A 19,990-nucleotide genomic window follows, 5' to 3' on the forward strand; every position below is an offset into this window, starting at 1 on the left:
CCAGGATTATTAGCAGCCCTTGCAGCAGCTGAGGCTCCAGCTGCATTGCAGATGGGCAAAGCCTACAGAGGCTCTGAATGGACTTTACACACTGGTTGGGAAAGAAAGGCAGACACGGGAATGTAAGATTGCCATGGAAACATGTTTCGTGGCTAAGTGCACATGTTGGTACCTAACCCGTGTCTCAGAGTCTGTGATGGCCTGTATCTGTGAAATGAGGTCCCACTTTGAGCTCAGCAATCTCAGAGGAGACTCTGCAGCTCCCAGTAGCCTCTTTCCTTTCCCTTCTGCCTTAGATAGGAAGTCCAGGCTGACTTGTTCTCACACATGAACAGAAAAGCCATGAAATATTAAGGCCTTGTTATGGACTCTGCTGCAAACATTTAGAGAGCATCAGTCGCTTCTAAATCAATAAGCTTTGAATTATGCATTACAGTACCACAAAGTCACACATAACATTAGCCTCTGGGTTACAGTGGTGGATGTCTGGGAGCGGAGACCCCAGGAAGATGGCAGTCGGGAAGGGTCATAATCCGTCCTCTGTGTTCTAACTGCAGAAGAAGTTCAGTCAGTGCCAGAAAAGAGGATAGCCGGTAACCACCCATCTCAAGACTTGGAAGCACATTGTTAAAGAAATCCTGTGAGTCATTTTGATTTTTCCTTATCTTTGATGGTAGGGAAAAGGAAATGGTAAATTTCTTTTAAAGAATTATTTAGCTTTATTTAGTTATTCAGTTATTTTAATTTGACGAGCAAGGGAGAGACAGAGAGAGAGAGAGAGAGAGAGAGAGAAAGTGAGAAAGCAAGCTGCCAGATCTGGGACTTGATCTGCTGTTGGCCATGTTGAGTTCATCACCCTTAACCACCACTCTACTTGCTGCCCCCAATGGTAGAATTTTAACATATTGGGACCAGCAGTTGGCATAATGGCTGTGTTGCTGGACTCCCATGTAGTCAACTGTGGTTAGAGTCCTGGACCCAGTGGCTTAAACTCACCCTGAGTGCATGTGCATGCGTGCCCAAGATCCCAAGAGGAGAATGGAGGAGAAAGGATTGCGGCGTGGCCATTCCCCTTGGGGGGTGATTTCTCATTTTCTGTCTCTGTCTGTCTGGTGAGTGCACGCGCCCTATAGCAAAAACCTCTCCAAACAAACAAAAAAAGAATTTTAACATATTTCTGTTTACATAGAAGGAATATGTAGTCATTCTAATAAGTGAGAATGCAAAAATGTTGATTAATTTTTTTTTTCTGGTTCAGCCAATGACATAGTAGAATCCCACATGGCTGACTACATGGTTTAAGTCCCAGAACCGGTGGCTTGAAAACCAGTCTGGTCTTGTGTGCATGCCTGTGAAAGAATGGAAGAGATTACGGCATGGCCCTACCCCCTGGGGGGTGCTCTCTCCTGTTCCTTGTCTTTCTCTCTCCCTTTCTCTGTGTCTGTCTTTGGTGAGTGCATAAGCCCCATAACAAAAATTGTTTATTATTTTTTTTCTGGGCTGGTCCCATAGTGCAGTGGTTGAGCACTGTGTCCTGGAAGTTGAATTCCTCATAGCAGACCATGGTTTGAGTCCTAGTTCTGGTGGCTTGGAAAACATACCTTGTTGGACCAGCAGTTGGCATAATGGCTATGTCGCTGGACTCCCATGTGGTTGACCACGATTCAAGTCTGACACCCAGTGGCTAAAACTCATGCCAGGCGTGTGTGCATGCGTGCCCAAGATCCTGAGAGGAGAATGGAGGAGAAGGGATTGTGGTGTGGCCATCCCCCCGGGGGGTGATTTCTTGTTTTCTGTCTCTGTCTCTCTCTGTCTTTCTGGCAAGCACACATGCTCTGTAGCAACAATCTCTCCAAAAGAAAAAGAATGTTTGTTGTTGTGTATATGTGCCCCAAATCTTGATGGGCTGAAAAACTGGGAGAAAAAGTATTGCAGTGTGACCGCGCTTCATTGGGGCTGCCTTGTCTATTTCACTCTAGTGATTACACATGACCTCTGACAATTAAAAAAAGAAAGCAAAAAGCTTTTTTTCCCCTCACTTACATAGACATATTTTAGAACGGTTTTAGGTTTACACACAAATTGAGTGGAAATTTCAGAGAGTTTCTGTCTACCCCCGCCCCACACATGCACAGTCTCCCTCACTATCAGCATCTCACATTGTAATGGTACATTGTACAGTCAACAAACCTACCATTAAAAAACATTTCAACGAGTTGAGTTTAGGGAACTAATTGGCTTTTATTAGATATTTATAAATAGAGCCCTATTTCTGAAATAGCAAAGTGCTGAGCTGGACATGGCAGAATATATATGTATTTTTTTTTTTTAAATTTTTTTTAGAGAGGTTTTTGTTATAGGGCTCAGAACCGTGGTCAACTACATGAAAGTCCAGCAACATAGCCATTATACTAACTGCTGGTCCTGAATAGTTGGTTTTGTAAAGTGGCTTAGGCAGGAACAAGAAAGCAGCATACTGCAACAAGCGGGTTGGTTAACATCAGGTTGTTTCAGGTTATTTTCCTCATATGCGTTAAAACAGAGAGGGCTTCCGGGACCGGTGGGTGGACTGGTGGTTAAGGGGCTGGATACTCCTACATGGCCGACCATGGTTTGGGTCCTGGACCTAGTGACTTGCTTTCTCACTTTCTCTCTCTCTCTCTGGTCAAATAAAAAAAAAATGAATAAATAAAAATGAATAAATAATTCTTTAAAAAAGGCCAAAAACAGAAAGGATTTCCTTATCATGTTGACTAAAACTGGCCCATTTTGGGGCCAGCATGTGGCATGGTGGTTAAGATGCTGGACTCATTTCTCATTTTCTGTCTCTCTGTCTCTCTGGTGAGCACGTGTGCCCTATAGCAAAAATCTCTCAAAAAATGTATTTATTTCTAGGGGTCAGCAGGTGGTGAGTGGTTAAGGTGCTGGAGTCTCATATGATTGACCACAGTTCAAAAACTGAATCTGGCAGCTTGAAAATCACACCAGGTGCATGTGCTTGTCTGCCCAGGATCCCCAGAGGAGAATGAAGGAGAAGGGATGGTTACAGGTGCCCTATGGCAAAAATCTTAACAAATGTATGCTATAAGAAGTGTGTGTGTGTGTGTGTGTATGTATGTATATATTTCTCTTTTTAGAGAGATATTTGTTATAAGGCAGTTGCTCTTGCCAGAGAAAGAGAGAGACGGCATTTTTTTTTTTTCTTTGCTTTTTGGTTTTGGAAGTTTCTCTTGACACGTCCTTAAACTCAGAGAGTCTTTCCTCAGCTCTGTCCAGTGTACTAATGAGCACAGCGGAGCTCTTTCTCATTTCTGTTATAGTGTTTTTGATCTATGGCATTTCTTTTATCTCTGTCTTAGAATTACTGTCTCTCAGCTTATATTGCCCATCTGGTTTTGTAGTTATCTACTTTTTTGTTATTTGCATTTGAACTCTTAGCATATTAATTATAGTTTTGTGCCTTTTTTAAACAGTTGTTTGCCTTAGGGTGTGTGCAGTTTCCAGAGAGAGAGAGAGACAGAGTGAGAGGGAAAGTGAGAAATCACACCACCCCCCTATCCCCCCCCGGGGGAAAATCTATTCCACAATTCCTTCCTCCATTCTCCTTCCGGAATCTTGGGCATACACGCACACGTGCCCAGTGTGATTTTCAAGACACCAGGTCCAAGATTCGAACTGCAGTTGGCTAGGTGGGAGTCCAGCAATATAACTGCTATGGCACATGCTGGCCCCTAATTATAGTTCTTTTTTTAAAAATTTCTTTAGAGAGGGATTTTTGCTATAGGGCACATGTGTGTGCCAGAGAGACAGAGAGACAGAAAGCAAGAAATCACCTCTCCAGGAGGTATGGCCACACTGCAGTCCCTTCTCCTCCATTCTCCTCTTGGGATTTTGGGCAAACATGCATACAAGCTGGCATAAGTTTTAAGCCACTGGGTCTGGGACTTGAACTGTAGTCGACTCTGTGGAATTCCAGTGATGTAACCACTATGCCATCTGCTGATCCCAATTATAGTTCTTTTAAGTTCATGATCTGAGGGCCAGCTCCGTGGCCTGGTGGTTAAGGGAGCCAGATCCACTTACACTGTTCACATACTGGACCTGGTGGCTTGAGAAATATGCAGTGAGTGTGTGCATCTAAAATCCCAATAGGATAAGGAAATGGGGGGGGAAAGGGATTGTAGCATGACCATGCCCATTGTGAGGGTACTTTCTTCCTCTGTCTTTCTGTTTCTCTCTTCTGTCTCTCTCTCCCTCTCTGGTGAGTACATGTACTCTACAGACAAGGTAAAAACAAAAACAAACAACCTGTACACAGACAAATAACTGACACATGCAAGACCATGTGGAATCTAAAAATGTTGAACTCATGGAAATGTGTATTAGAATGGTGATTACCAGGGGCTGATGAGAAGAGGGGCTTTGGAAGATGGTGGTCAAAAGATACAAAATTGCAGCTAGATATGAGGAATTAGTTCCAGGAATCTATTGTATATATAGTGGCCATAGTTAAGAACATTATATAGAATACTTAAAATTTGCCAAGAGTAGATATGAAGTGTTCTCACTTCAAAAAATAAATATGTGTGGTAATGTGTTAGTTAATGAGCTTGATTTAGCCATTCTACAATGTATACATATGTTAAAATATCATATTGTATGCCCTAAATATATAGTTTTTATTTGTCAATTAAAAAACAAGTAAACCATCCCAACGAGGTTTGAATACTGTTAACTATTCTTCTGATGCATTTCCACATATGTGCATATAATTCATACATATATATGATATATGTAATTGCTTTCATAAAATTTTTATTGAAAGTTTCACAGCTGTTTATTTAGACTCTAGCTAAGTTTCTATTTATATTTTTCTGTGTCCTAAATAATCTTAGTAATAGGAGTTAATATTTGATTATCTAATATCATTAAGAGATGAAACAGAGAAAATTCACCTATGCAGTCAAGCAATGCTGGCAGTTAGACCTGGACTTGAGGGACATATACCTTGCTAAGGAGAAGACTAACAGATAATGACAGGACCAGCAGATGGGCTAATGGTTATGTTGCTGGATTCCCACAGAACTGACCACGGTTTGAGACCTGGACATGCTGGCTTGAAACTTATGCTGGGCGTGTGTGCATGCATTCTCAAAATCCCAAGAAGAGAATGGAGGAGAAAGGATGGTGGTATGGTCATGCCTCCTGGGGGAATGATTTCTTGCTTTCTGTCTATCTCTCTAATGAGCGCATGCACCCCATAACAAACAAACAAACCTCTCAAAAGAAAAGAAAAGAAAAGAAATCCCAAACAAGTAGATGACGACAGTAAAAGATGTTACGTGCTGTGGTATACTGGTATAATGTGGGTAACATGTTTGGGAGTGGAGAGGAGAAGCACTTTACCCAGGTTAAGTGGCTTCCTTTAAGTGGTAACAGGGAAGCTGAGTTTTTAAATTTCTAATTGGCAGTGGGCATACACGCTTCCAGGGGGCGGGAGGGGGAGAAAGCACCCCTACAATGGGGCGCGGTCATGCCTCAGTTCTTTTTGTCTCCATTTTTCTGTCCTATCGGGATTTTAAGCACACATACACAGATAACTAGTGTGATTTTCAAGCCACTGGGGTTAGGATTTGAACTGTGGTTGCCATGTGGGACCTGTCTCCCTTAACCACTAGGCTGTGGGGCCAACTTCCAAGCTCAGTTTTTAACAATGACAAGAATTCAGTCAAATGAAGGATAGACTGACAGAGAAGAGCAGGTGTCCTAAAGAGAGGTCACAGCCTATGCAAAGTTGGGCAAATGTCACTGGATGGCAAATGAAGATTCAGGGTGTACCAATACAAGAAAAAATAAGAACTGAGTTGGTTGGAGGCACCAAGTTACCTTTTAGTTATCAGTTTTATTTTGGTCTCAAAGTATTGTATTTTTCTTAATAGAATAGAAACCAGTAGTTATAAATATGTGTAGAGTTTACCATGTGTTAATTAATTTTTGGCAAAGTTATGTTCAAGGAATCCTATTTTAGAATGACTGGGACAAAGGTCAGTTTAAGTAGGATTTTAATCACACATCGTTAAAATGTAAAATGAGTTTTGTGAAGTGAAGGGGATAAACTTTATTCATCTGAAAAATTCACTTGGTTTCTTGAGAAATATAGCTTTCTCTTTTTTATTAGAAGAATGTTTTTAGAAAGTAAACATTCACTGCAATGGCAGCATATATCACAAAAATAAATGGAGCATCTCTGCTTGAAATAGCGTGTGTGTGTGTGTGTGTGTGTGTGTGTGCACACGCACACGTTGAAGCATCCAGAGCTCAACCACTCCGCATGCCTCTTTGTCTGCAGGAACTAGAACTGCAGAATACAATTTACGAACTATTGAAGTGTGTCAGAAAACTCTGAAAAGTGAAAGGACTTACGGATGGTCTAATTGAATTGTCCAAACCCTTGATTTTAGAAATAGCTACTCTAAGAGTTGGCAAAGAATTATGATTTTTTTTTTCCTTCAGGACATGGGGCTGAAAAACTTCTCAGGCATTTCTGAAAATTCTGGCTTTATTCTACTACATGCTGTTCCCAGAAAGGAACTCTTGACATAATGAGACCACCTTGAGCCTCCATTCAAGAAAAGTAAGTGAAGTAATGGCAAATATAAGGCTTACTGTTTTTGAAGCACTTTCTGTGTAACCTACACTGTGAAAGCATTTTCTATTGATTACCTTTCAACATTTTTAAAACTGTGAAATACTTATAAAATTTATTGTCTTAATCATTTTAAATGTATACTTGAATAGCATTAAGTAGCACTCTCATTGCTATGCAACCATTACCACCATCCATCTCCAGAATATATTTTCATCTTGCAAAAAATAAAATTCTATGCTCATTAAGCAGTAACTCCCAACCCCTTACAGCCCATGACAACCACTATTCTACTCTCTGTTTCTATGAATTTAATTACTCTTGATATCTCATGTAAGTGGACTCATGGTATTTGTCCTTTTGTGATTGATACATTTCACTTAAGATAAGGTCCTCAAGATTTATCCATGTCATAGCGTGTGTCAGAGTTTACTTCCTATGGGACTAGCAGATGGCATAATGGTTATGTCACTGGACTTCCAAGTAGTCAACAATGGTTTGAATCCTGGTCCTGGTGGCTTAAAACACTCTAGGTGCATGTGTGAGCGTGCCCAAAATCCCTAGAGGAAAATAGAGGAGAAGGGATTGTGACATGGTCATCCCACCTGGAGGGTGATTTCTTGCTTTCTGTCTCTCTGGTGAGTGCACAGAGAAAAAAAAAATCTATAGCCAAAAAGAAAAAAAAATCTCTCTCTTAAAAAACAAAACAAATTGCTTCTTGTTTAAGGTTGAATAGTATTTCCTTGTACATATATACCACAATTCATTTACCCATTTATCTGTTAATGAGTGCTTGAATTGCTTCCACCTCTTGGCTATTCTATATAATACTGCTATAAACACGTATCTGAAAATACCGTTATAAGCCCCTGCCTCTGTTTTCTGGGGCATATACCCATAACTGCAATTACTGGGTCATATGATAATTCTGACTGACCTGGTGAGCCTTGGGTTGATCATGGGCCACCTGTGACCCGCATCTTTTCCAAACCTTTCTAAACCTCATAGCTACTGAGAGATACTAGACTGGATGCTGGGGAGTCAACTAAAACATCCATTGCACCCCTTTTCTCTTGACCCCTTAATGACCTCCTCGGAATCAGCAGTTGGTATAATGATTACATTGTTGGACTCCCATGTAGTAGACTGCGATTCAAGTCCTGGACCCAGTGGCTTCACATTGATGCCTGGGCACATGTGCATGTGTGCCCAAGATCCCTAGAGAAGAATAGAGGAGAAGGGATTGTGGTATAGCCATTGCCCCCCCTGGGGTGATTTCTCGCTTTCTGTCTCTTCATCTCTCTGGCAAGTATACACACCCTATAGCAAAAATCTCTCTCTAAAGCAAACAAATAAATGAATAACCTTCTTTTTATTTAAGATGCTATTTATAAAAATCACCTCTTCTACGAGGATCTCTGTGAGACAGACTTATCTTCTCTATACTACATCTAAGCCTATATGGAATAGTGGATTTCAAAGCACAGGCCCTGAAGCCAGTTTGCAACTTTCCAGCTGTGTGACCTGGGGAAATTTGTTTAACTTCTCTGTGTATCAGTATGCTTGTAAGTAAAAAGGTATTTACTCTAGAGAGCTGCCATGAAGATGAAATTAATTAGAAGACGTAAGTGGCCTAGAATAATGTCTGGCACATAGTAAGTGCTCAGTAATGTCAGCTGTTACCTATATGTACCTATACACATGTGTATATTAATACATACATATGTGGATATATGTACTCTTGTTTTATCTTCATAATCTAAGATTTCATATCTAGACATTTTTGTGTTTCCAGTCCCTGACATAAATATATAACCTATTGAAGGAATGAATGAAGAGATAATGTGGAGGACAGGAAAGGGAGAAATTGCTGTGGAGATTTGGGGAAGGGAATAGGCTGGTCTGGGCAGTTTAATGGAGGGAGATGGAATCTTGTAGAAATTTGAAAGATACATTGACTTTTTATAGAGTTGAGGACAAGAAGCAGTCTTAGTGTGAGGACTGGTGTATGTAAAGATGAACAAGGGAAAATAAATAGAAAACATTGGAGAGAACAGACCCGTTTGGTGGCATGGAGGGTGTGGAAATCGGAACAAGCAAGGATAAGATAGGATAGTTAAGTTCCAACCAAACTGAGGAGGTGCGAAGACTATGAGAATAGAAAGGTGAATTTGTGGGAAGAGATAGGCTTTGGGACTATAACATGATTTTAAACCCAACATCACCACTTACTGGTTGTATGGCCTTAGTCAAATCACCGGATCATTCTAAGCTTATTTTTTTATTTACAAGGTAAAAATCATGTTCATAACTTACAGCACTTTTATGAAAATAAGCAAAAATTTAGCTAGAATGACTTCCAAATGATAAGCTCATTTTAAAGTCAGCTGTTAAATTGATTGTTATACTGGCAGGTGGTATTAAAACTTTTTTTTTAATTTTTAATACAGGTTAGTGGTATTTTAAAACAATTTGTTAATAGTATAATTGAACTCTCAAAGTTTATAGAGTGACAAAACCTGGCAAATGAATCGGTCAGTCTACTAGACATTACCAATGCATGGCAAGTACTGTCTTCTTTGGTTGATGGGGAGGTCGCAGAAGATAATGGACAAATTTTAAATCCTGTAATGTGACTTTGCAAATCCCTTTTCCCCTCTTTCCAACTTATTTTTATGTCATTAATTTAATTAATTAATTTTAGTTTTGCTATATAGCATGAGTTCATTGGAGAGAGGCAGACAGAGAGAGAGAGAAGGAAAGTATGAAGTCAACCTATAGTGGGGTGGCCATGCTGTAGTCCCTTCTCCTCCAGTCTCCTCTCTGGATTTTGGGCACACATGCACATTTGCCTGCTGTGTTCTTCAAGCTGCTGGATCTGGAACTCAAACCACAAAGTTGAGCATGTGGGATCCAGCCACCTTAATCACCACATCACTGGCTGGCCCCAGAATTAGTTTTACAATTCTGTTTTCTGCAGACTATCACTTTCTTTTCTTTCTTTTTCTTTTTTTTTAAATTTAATAAACATATGCAAAAGTACAGTTGGTTATACCTGTTCATGCATCTTCATCAGCAGCTGGGTGCGTCTTCATCCTTGGTATTTCTGGTATAAATTACTTGAACTCTGTGCTTTGAAACCAGTTTCTCAAATCCTTTACTAAGGAGTTCCTGAGGTGCTCCCCTGGCCTAGGAACTGCAGTTCTTCAGCCTCTCAGAGACCACAGCTGTGGTTAGAAGCTTAAAAGTTGGGAACCTTTTTATAGAGTCTGTCATGTGAAGCTCAGTCAGACTTGACTAGGTTACTGCGCTTGTCCTGATGTTGGCCTTTGGACACTTACTCTTCTTGGCCTTGCCCTCAGATTTGTTCACCAGGTCTCTGCCTTTCTTTTCCTTTTTCTTTCCTTTTCTTTTTTCTTTTCTTTTCTTTTCTTTTCTTTTCTTTTCTTTTCTTTTCTTTTCTTTTCTTTTCTTTTCTTTTGTGGAGAGGTTTTTGCTATAGGGTGTTTGCACTCACCAGAAATAGAGAGAGAGACAGAGAGATAGAAAGTGAGAAATCACCCCCCAGGGGGGATGGCCATGCTGCAATCCCTTCTCCTCCACTCTCCTCTCAGGATCTTGGGCACACATGCACACACGCCCAGTGTGAGTTTAAGCCACCGGATCCGGGACTCGAACTGTGGTCAGCTACATGGGAGTTCAGCAACATAGCCATTATGCTAACTCTGGTCCCGGTCTCTGCCTTTCTTGGACAACTTTCTGGTGTCTTTCTTCTTGCCATCCTCGGGTGGAATTGTAAAGCTTGGAAAACAGCAATTACCTGGGTAGCCTCACTAAGATTTTGAAAAAGGCATCACTTTCCTTATAGAATTGTTTGGTTTATCTGACGTATCAGGTGACACTTTCTCTCCTGAAAGCTAACAACCAGAAGTGTTTCCTAGTAAGTTCATCTATTGATTTCTGCTAGAGTCAAATCTCTGTCAGTATAGGGAGTGAAGGAGATTTTGATTTTTTGCATCATAAGATTTTTCTCCTGGTAAAACAGAGGAAGGGATTTTATTATTATCACATTATTGTTAGCCAAAGGCCCACAGAGCGTGAACACACTAACTTTTCAGAACATGTTGGCTTCTAGAGCGGCTTCATCTGTGACTTACCCTTCTTAGCCACAAACGAACAATGCCTAGGGTCTCACCCAGTGTTCTTTGGCCCTTTTCAAAACACAGATTGACTGTAGATTTTCCCATTTCTGCTCACGTCATCTTAGCTTTTACTGTTCTTTTTTTTTTTTTTTAGAGAGAGATTTTTGCTATAGTGTGCGTGCACTTGCTGGAGAGAAAGAAACAGAAAGACAGAAGGTGAGAAATCACCCCCGGGCGAACGGCCACACCACAGTCCCTTCTCCTCCATTCTCCTCTCAGGATTTTGTACACACACACACACACACACACGCACAGATGCCTGATGTGAGTTTTAAGCCACTGGGTCCAATACTGGAGCTATGGTAGACTCTGTGGGAGTCCAGAGATGTAACCATTACACCATTTGCTGGTCCTTAACTTTTACTGTTCTAAGCAAGGAGTTTAGGAAGTTACTGTACTTACATTCCAAAAATGAAAACATAAAATCAGGGTGTTTTCCTAGATTCATTTGTATCTGGAAATTGAATGGTCATGATTCATAATGTTAGGTTGTCAGGAAAGTCTTGGTATGTTTTTCTTTGCAAAAAATGTGTCATGACTTTTCTGACCACCCAATATAACATATGAAGCTAATTGAGTTAAGGATGTACAATCTCCAAATATGTTCAATTGATATATTATTTCAAGCTGAAATCATCTGAGGATTATAGTTGTAGAAAAGGCCATTTGACCTTTTTTTTTTTTTTTTCTTCTTACATACAGTAAGCAATAAACAGAGATTCCTTTGAGGGGATGTCCTTCCATACCAGGGTGAGAAAATAATCACCAGAACAGTGGTAATCGGAGCTGAAATGAACCTGAGTAAACAAACTCCCTGAAATAACCATGATCTTCCACTACCTCCATATTCCCCTGTCTTTCAGTGACTTCCCTAGAAGGTACTGTCTAGTCTAGGGATTCCTTTATTCTGTCACTTCTTTACAAAGTTGTCATTCTTGGTCTAAAAAGTATTAAAGCACCTTGCTTTGACCACTTCTTCAGGCTTCCCACTCCTGTGGAGAGCCCCAGGTACACACAAAACTAAAAAAAAAAAGAAGTATAGCTTTTCTCTTGGTCGCCTGCCTTGTGTTAATTTGGTTTCTAGGGTTAGTTTACAGAATTTACAGATGATCTAAGAGGGGAGGAAGGTGATCATTAGTGCTCCTCTACTGAGTGAGTTTTCATAATTAGCAATAGTATTCTGTAAGAGAAGGACAGAAAAATTTGACGGTTGTTTTGCATTTTTATGAAGAAAAAGGTACAAAAATGGCTTTTGATGAAATGAGGTTTGCCCGTAGGGTCTTGAGGAATAAGGAAAGGTAGTTTAATTGCTACAGAAAAGTTTCGCTGATGAATATGCTCAAATTTAAAGTACTTTATTTATGTATATGATTCAAAGCAAATCTTACAAGAATGGTTAAAGAGTGATCATTCCTGGGACCAGCAGTTAGCATAATGGCTATGTTGCTGCACCCCCATGTAGTCGACCCCGGTTCGCGTCCTGGACCCAGTGGCTTAAAACTCACGCCGGTTGCGTGTGCGTGCGTGCCCAAGATCCCGAGAGGAGAATGGAGGAGAAGGGATTGCGGCGTGGCCATCCACCCTGGGGGGTGATTTCTCGCTTTCTGTCTCTCTGTCTCTCTCTGTCTGTCTGGCAAGCGCATACGCCCTGTAGCAAAAACCTCGAAAAAAAAAAAAAAAAGAAAAAAAAAAGTGATCATTCCTGGTGCCAGCAGATGGCATGGTGGTTAAGGTGCTTGACTCTCACATGGTAATGTGGTTTGAGTCCTGAACCCAGCAGCTTGAAAATCATGCTGGGTACATATGCGTGCACGCTCAAAATCCTGAGAGGAGAATGGAGGAGAAGGAACTGCCATGTGGTCATTCTCCCTGGGGTATGATTTCTCACTTTCCCTCTGTGTGTGTCTTTCTCTGTCTCTCAATGGGAGTGCACATGTCCGATGGTGAAAACCTAAAAATAAATAAATTAATTAATAAATTAATAAATAAACAAAGTGATCATCCTTTCAGATTTTCAGTTAGAAATAAGAATAGCATTTCTTTACCTATTAAAAAAAAAGAATATTCTCATCCACTGGGGCAATAGATAACAATGGTTATTACCACCTCCGGTTTTAGAGTAAGATAGCTTTGCTTCATCTCCTGACTCCATTCATTACGTACTCTTCTGTGATCACTGTCAAGATACAGGACTTGTCTCAAAATGGAAGCTACCTTGGGAACCAGCAGTTAGCGTAATGGCTATGTCGCTGGACTCCCACGTAGTCGACCGTGGTTCGCGTCTCGGACCCGGTGGCTTAAATCTCACGCCGGGCGCGTGTGCGTGCGTGCCCAAGATCCTGAGAGGAGAATGGAGGAGAAGGGATTGCGGCGTGACCATCCCCCCTGGGGGGTGATTTCTCGCTTTCTGTCTCTATGTCTCTCTCTGTCTGGCGAGCGCACGCGCCCTATAGCAGAAAAACCTCTCCAAAAAAAAAAGGAAGCTATCTCGTAGAAATGTTTAGAGAATTTAGAGTTAATAAATTGGTTTCTGACTCCCAGTAAGATTTAACAGGAAGTAGCAAAGTAGCAAGCCATCAGTCTTATGTAGCAACTAGAAAACAAATGGATAACTACTGAAATAAGATTCTAAAAGAGGTCAGTGGGTACAGGAAACAATAAAGACTAGATAAACTAGCATTTCAAAGACAAAAGAGCTCTTCCCAGGGAAGCTGAGAGTATTTTTTTTTCTTTCTTATGGCGATTTGCTCAGTCACTATGTGTTAAGAACCAGGCTTACTTGAGGTGAGTTTAGAACAACATATGACTTGGTATGCCTGTTTAATCTGCTGAATGCTGAGTGAGTACAGGAGCCTGGGCACTAGACTGGACAGGCAGAACGAAACATTCTGCACCTCACAGTGTTTAAGGGAAAAATTCTTGGGGACAGCAGGTGGCGTGGTGAAGTGCTGGACTGCCATATGACTGACTGCAATTTGAGTCCCGGACTTGGTGGCTTACTTTGTCTCTTTCTCAGTCCTGTAGCAAAAAAAAAAAAAAAAAAAAAGATGGTAATGATAAATAAAATAAATCACTCTAAAAATAAATATTGCTTAAGAGAATGTCTCGCAGTAAACACAAGATAGAGCTCATCCTTGAGACTTAGTTAAACAGTGGTGAAATTAATCTGTGCATAAAGCTACTACCCAGCTCCATGAAAAGTTAATTCTTGGGAACCAGCAGTTAGCGTAATGGCTATGTCGCTGGACTCCCACGTAGTCGAATGCGGTTCGCGTCCCGGACCCGGTGGCTTAAAACTCACGCCGGGCGCGTGTGCGTGCGTGCCCAAGATTCCGAGAGGAGAATGGAGGAGAAGGGATTGCAGCGTGACCATCCCCCCTGGGGGGTGATTTCTCGCTTTCTGTCTCTATGTCTCTCTCTGTCTGTCTGGCGAGCGCACGCGCCCTATAGCAAAAAAAAAAAAAAAAAAAAAAAACCTCTCCAAAAAAAGTTAATTCTTGAAAGGATTTAAGTGATCTACTCCTCTTATTACCTGTCTAGGAGAAGACAAGGTAAGCTATCTTTGGAAGAAAATATTACCAACTTAAGTTTGCTGTAGTTCCTTTATATTCAGTGCCTAGCATACAAACAAGAAAAAAACAAAAACAAAACACATATGAAGAGATAACATTTTTATGATCTTACTGTTTTTAATAATCAAGAGAGTAGGTAATAAATTAGACAGTATTATCCACATGTTGAAGTTGGTAGATTTTATTATAAACATGATGGGGCCAACGAATGGCCTAATGGTTTCATCATGGGACTTCCATGTAGTTGACCGCAATTTGCATCCTGGACCTGGCGGCTTAAAACTCACTCCTGGCATGTGTGTATGCGTGTGTGTGCCCAAAATCCTGACAAGAGAATAAAGAAGGGATTGCAGGTGGCCATTCCCCACCGGGGGATGATTTCAAACTTTTTGTCTCTTTCTGTATCTCTCTGGTGAGTGCACCTGCCCTATAGCAAAAATCTCTTTCTCACAAAAAAAAAAAAAAAAAGAAAAGAAAAGAAAAAAAAAATACAGCAAAAAGAGCCTAGGATGGGCAGAATGGATAAAAAATATAGGAAATCTGAACAATTGTTGATGTGATAATGTGTATAGTATTCTCAACTGGACTGGTCTGAGGTGTATTTCATGTTGGGTAATTACTCTCTGTAAGTTAAATGATGTATAGCGATTGAATGTATAAAAAAAATAAAAAGGCAATTTGAACAAAGCATATGTAAAATAATCAAATGGACACTTGAAAAGTGTGATACCTTGGTTTAAAAATTCATTGGATGGGTTGAGCAGTGAACTGATGAGAGCAGAAGCAAGCTTAGTGACCTCAACAGTAGGTCAATAGAAAATGATCAAGCTAAAGCCCAAAGGAGAACAAAAGGGAATAGAAAGAACAGAATGTAAGAGACACATGGGACAATACCACAGTTGTTTAACTGTGTGTAACAGATGTGCTCTTTTTAAATCCAAAAGCATAAGAGAAGGAATATAGGACAGAAACAACCTTTCAGAAGGTAAAGGCTGAGAATTCAAAAAAAAAAAAACTCATGAAAATCATCAACCCACAAATTCAGGGTGTTCAAAGAACCACAGTCTAGATAAATACAAAGAGAACTATGTATAGGAATTTTTGGGAGGGCCAACCAGTGGCAAGGTGGCTGAGGAGGTTGGATCCCACATGGCTGACTGCACACTTTGAGTCTGGGATCTGGCAGCTTGAAAACACACCAGGCATGTGTGTATGCATACCAAAAATTCCAAGAGGAGAATGGAGGAAAAGGGATTGTGGGGTGGCCATTTCACCTGGGGAGTGCTTTCTCTCTCTCTCTCTCTCTTTTTTCTTTTTTTGGAGAGGTTTTCTTTTCTTCTTTTTTTTTTTTCTTTTTTTTTTTTTTTTTTGCTATAGGGTTTATGTGCTCGCCAGAAAAGAAAGAGAGACAGAAAGCGAGAAATCACCCCCCAGAGGGGATGGCCACGCCACAATCCCTTCTCCTCCATGCTTCTCTCGAGATCCTGGGCACGCACACACACACACACACGACCGGTGTGCGTTTAAGCCACTGGGTCCAGGACTCGAACTGTGGTCGACCACATGGGAATCCAGCTACATAGCCATTATGCCAACTGCTAGTCCCATGGGGACTCCCTCTCACCTTGTGTTTCTCTCTCCAGCAAGCACATGTACCCTGTAGCAAATTTAAAAAAAAAAACAAAAATTAGGGGAGAAAAAAATGTTTTCTGCCCCTATAGGTTCTTGGCTGCTCTACAGATTAAACCGACTTGAGACAGATTAATACAAAAAAAATAAACTTCAATTACACATGCATGAGAGACCTACAGAAATAGGAAACTCGGAGAGGTGACTGACTAGGTGATTGAGAGAGCGCTACAGAAAGGAGTAGAGGTTTGGAACTTTGAGGATGTAGTAGACACAAATTACGGGAAGGTAAGGGGATGAAATATTGCATCGTCATTTACATTTCTTTGTAAAAATGCATCATGACTTTTCTGACAGCAGAATAGATGGTAAATGAGAATTACCTTGTTATGTACATACAAGTCTCTCAGTTTGCAAAAGTTGCTTCAGAGTAGCTCTCTCCCTGGTACAGGTAACTGTACTAATGAAATATCTGTTATAAATAAAACTTCCTTTATAAAGAAAGTTTTATATATATATATTACATATATAAATACAAAAATATATTTATATATATAAATATATAAAAATATAAAAATATATAATATATATATAACTTTCTTTATAAAGGAAATTATATATAGATATACATAATATATATTATATATTTCTTTTTTATTTATTTATTTTTTTAAGGTTTTTTGTCTTAGGATGTATGTGCTCTCCAGAGAGAGACTGAGAGGGAAAATGAGAACTCACACCTTCAGGGGAGTTAGCCACACTGCAATCCCTTCTCCTCCTGGGATTTTGGGTGCATATGTACATGCACCTGGCATGATTTTCAGGCTGCCAGATCTGGGGCTTGAACTACAGTGAGCCATGTAGAAGTCCAGTGCCTTAACCACTGTGCCGTCTGCTAGTTCTGAGAAAATTTTATTTTAGGTAGTTTAGGGGGCGATAAAGTGCTCTCTACATTGGCTGGTTCTTTTGCTTTTAAGTCAAAATAGTCAGTATTCCAAAATGGCTTAATTTTGGAATGATATGTTCTAAACTCCTTCAGGAACAACATAATTACACTTTTGGGAACCAGCAGTTAGCGTAATGGCTATGTCGCTGGACTCCCACGTAGTTGACCGCGGTTCGCATCCCAGACCCAGTGGCTTAAAACACGCCGGGCACGTATGCATGCGTGCCCAAGATCCCGAGAGGAAAATGGAGGAGAAGGGATTGCGGCGTGACCATCCCCCCTGGGGGGTGATTTCTTGCTTTCTGTCTCTGTCTCTGTCTGTCTGGTGAGCACATGCGCCCTATAGCGAAAACCTCTCCAAAAAAAAAAAGGAACAACATAATTACACTTTTGTAAGAAAAAATTACTTTAAGCAGCAAAAAGAAGACATTATTTCCAAAGAATGAATTGCAAACTAGTAGCAGACCTTTTAACTGAAAATATGGAAGCAAGAAGACAATAGAATAATATCAGGCCAGCCTGCAATGTGGTGGTGAAAGTGGTTGGACCCCACATGGTTGGCTGTGCATTTTGAGTCCTGGACACAGCGACTTGAAAAGTACACTGGGGCAATGGGGGTTGGGGAGAAGCATGGGCACGCTTAACAGAGGGAGGCAACATCATTAATCTGATAGGTTAGGGTTAAAAATCCAGAAGGGCAGCAAGACATGCAACTCCAAAATATTCCAGTCTGGTGTAAGGATTATTTCAAGCAAAAGGCAACTGAGCAGAAGCAAATATAATAAAAGCTGTCTGCCTTCTCCAAGAAATAAATTTATAGGAGTATCTCTTCTCTGCTCTCTACTAGGAAGAACAAAAGTTAATCCCTAGATGGAGCCGACTTTAAATAGTTACCAGCCTGAAGATGGCAGCAGAGGAATCTGTGTAACAAACTGTACGAAATAGCCCTTCTCTAGCATTAATTTCCCATATATTTGACTTCCCACAATTTACCACCCATAGAGATGTAAGGTCCTTTTCCTTGTCACTTTTCTGAAAATTTGTTGTTCTTTGTTTATGATGTTATATAAGTTAGAGTTATAAGTGACCTTTGTAAAAATTACTAATCGGGTATCTCTCGTGTTTGTATGAAATATACATATTGATATACTTTCAGGTTTTTTTTTCTTTTTGTTTTTTAAATTGCTGGAGGGCACATGCACGTGTTTGTATGAAATATACATATTGATATACTTTCAGGTTTTTTTTTTCTTTTTGTTTTTTTAAATTGCTGGAGGGCGCATGCACTTTCCAAAGAGACACAAAGAGACACACAGAGAGAGAGGGAAAGCACACCCTCAGTTGGGTGTGGTCATGTTGCAATCCCATCTCCTCCATTTCTCTGTCCTGTTTGGATTTTGAGCACTCATGTACATGTGTCTGGTTTGTTTTTCAAGTTACTGGGGCTAGGATTCAAACTGTGGTTGGCTACGTGAGGATCCAGATCCCTTAACCACTAGGGTTGTGGGGTGAGCCTGTTTTTTCTCTTGTTAATCTATTTTTTGTTACAAGGGTCCCAGCGAAGAACTTAGAAGGGCAGAGGGACAATTATTCTTTCTCCTTTCCACATCCATGACTAGCATCCTATTTATTGATGAAAATGCTTTCCCTCTGAAGTTACAACTAAGACAGTGCTATTCATTATGATCACGTTCATTTATTTATTTATTTATTTTGGAGAGGTTTTTGCTATAGGGCATATGTGCTCGCCAGAAAGACAGAGAGAGACAGAAAGTGAGAAATCACTCCCCAGGGAGGATGACCATGCCACAGTCCCTTCTCTTCCATTCTCCTCTTGGGATCTTAGGCAACCCGCACACGTGCCCAGCATGAGTTTAAGTCACTGGGTCAGTGACTCAAACCTTGGTCGAGTACGTGGGAGTCTAGCGACATAGCCATTACGCCAACTACTGGTCCCCATTATGATTACTTTTACAATTAGCATTATACCTAACAGTATAAAAGACTTTTCTGAATTAAGAAAAAAGCATGGTATGTGGTATCATTACTTTCATTCAGTGCTGTAGGAGAGGTCTTAGCCAGAGCAATAAGGCATGAAATTTATATATCTTCTGTATTGGAAAAGAAAAAGTAAAACTGTCTTCTTCTACATTTATTATGTACCTTAAAAAATCTGAAAGAATATCCATACTATTAAAATTAATAAGCAGGGACCAGCAGATGGTGTAATGATTTCATTGCTGGTCTCCCATGTAGTAGAACACTGTTAGAGACCCAGACCTGGTGGCTTAAAACTCATGCTGAATGTGTGTGCGTGCATGTCCAAAATCCTGAGAGGAGAATGGCAGAAAAGGGATTGCAGAGTGGCCATCCCTCCTGGTGGGTGATTTCCCACTTTCTGTCTCTCTGGCTAGCACATGCACCCTATAGCAAAAATCTCTTTTAAAAAAGAATAAATAAAAATAAAATTAAATTAAATAAGTGAATTTAGCAATGCAATAAGCATAAAGGACATGAGGATACTATTGAGATCAATTTTACTTTGATGCTAATGTAGTCAATATAAAATTATTTGGTATACTAGTAAAAAAGAAATGAAAACTGAAGTTAAAATACCTCTATAGTAGAACAGAAAACAATGAGTACTTCAGCATAACACAGCAATATACTGGGTAGTCAGAAAAGTCATGACTCATTTTTGCATATAAAAAACATGAAAAAATGCTTCATGACTTTTTAGACACCCAATACATGCAAGATCTGTCCACTAAAATCTCTAAAATACTACTAGGAGAAATTTAAAAAGACTAAAACTGTGGGACCAGCAATGGTGTAATGGTTACGTCACTAGACTCCCACATAGCTGACTGCGGTTTGAGTCCCAGACCCAGAGGCTTAAACTCACACTGGATGTGTATGTATATGCCCAAGATCCTGAGTGGAGACTGGAGGAGAAGGGATTGTGGCACGGCCATACCCCCGAGGGGGAGGTGAT

At 40.3% G+C, this 19,990-nt stretch overlaps 1 protein-coding gene across 1 annotated transcript in view; it reads left to right on the forward strand.

Moving 5' to 3' along the window:
• Nucleotides 1–19,990, forward strand: part of SV2B (synaptic vesicle glycoprotein 2B) — a 280,257-nt gene that overhangs the window by 92,507 nt on the left and 167,760 nt on the right. The window contains exon 4 of the mRNA XM_006142669.3: nt 6,514–6,634. The gene's annotated coding sequence lies outside the window, so the exon portion shown is untranslated. The remainder of the gene's footprint in view (nt 1–6,513; nt 6,635–19,990) is intronic.

The sequence above is a fragment of the Tupaia chinensis genome, unplaced genomic scaffold, assembly GCF_000334495.1.
Source record: "Tupaia chinensis unplaced genomic scaffold, TupChi_1.0 Scaffold000078_1, whole genome shotgun sequence".
Lineage (NCBI taxonomy): Eukaryota > Metazoa > Chordata > Mammalia > Scandentia > Tupaiidae > Tupaia > Tupaia belangeri.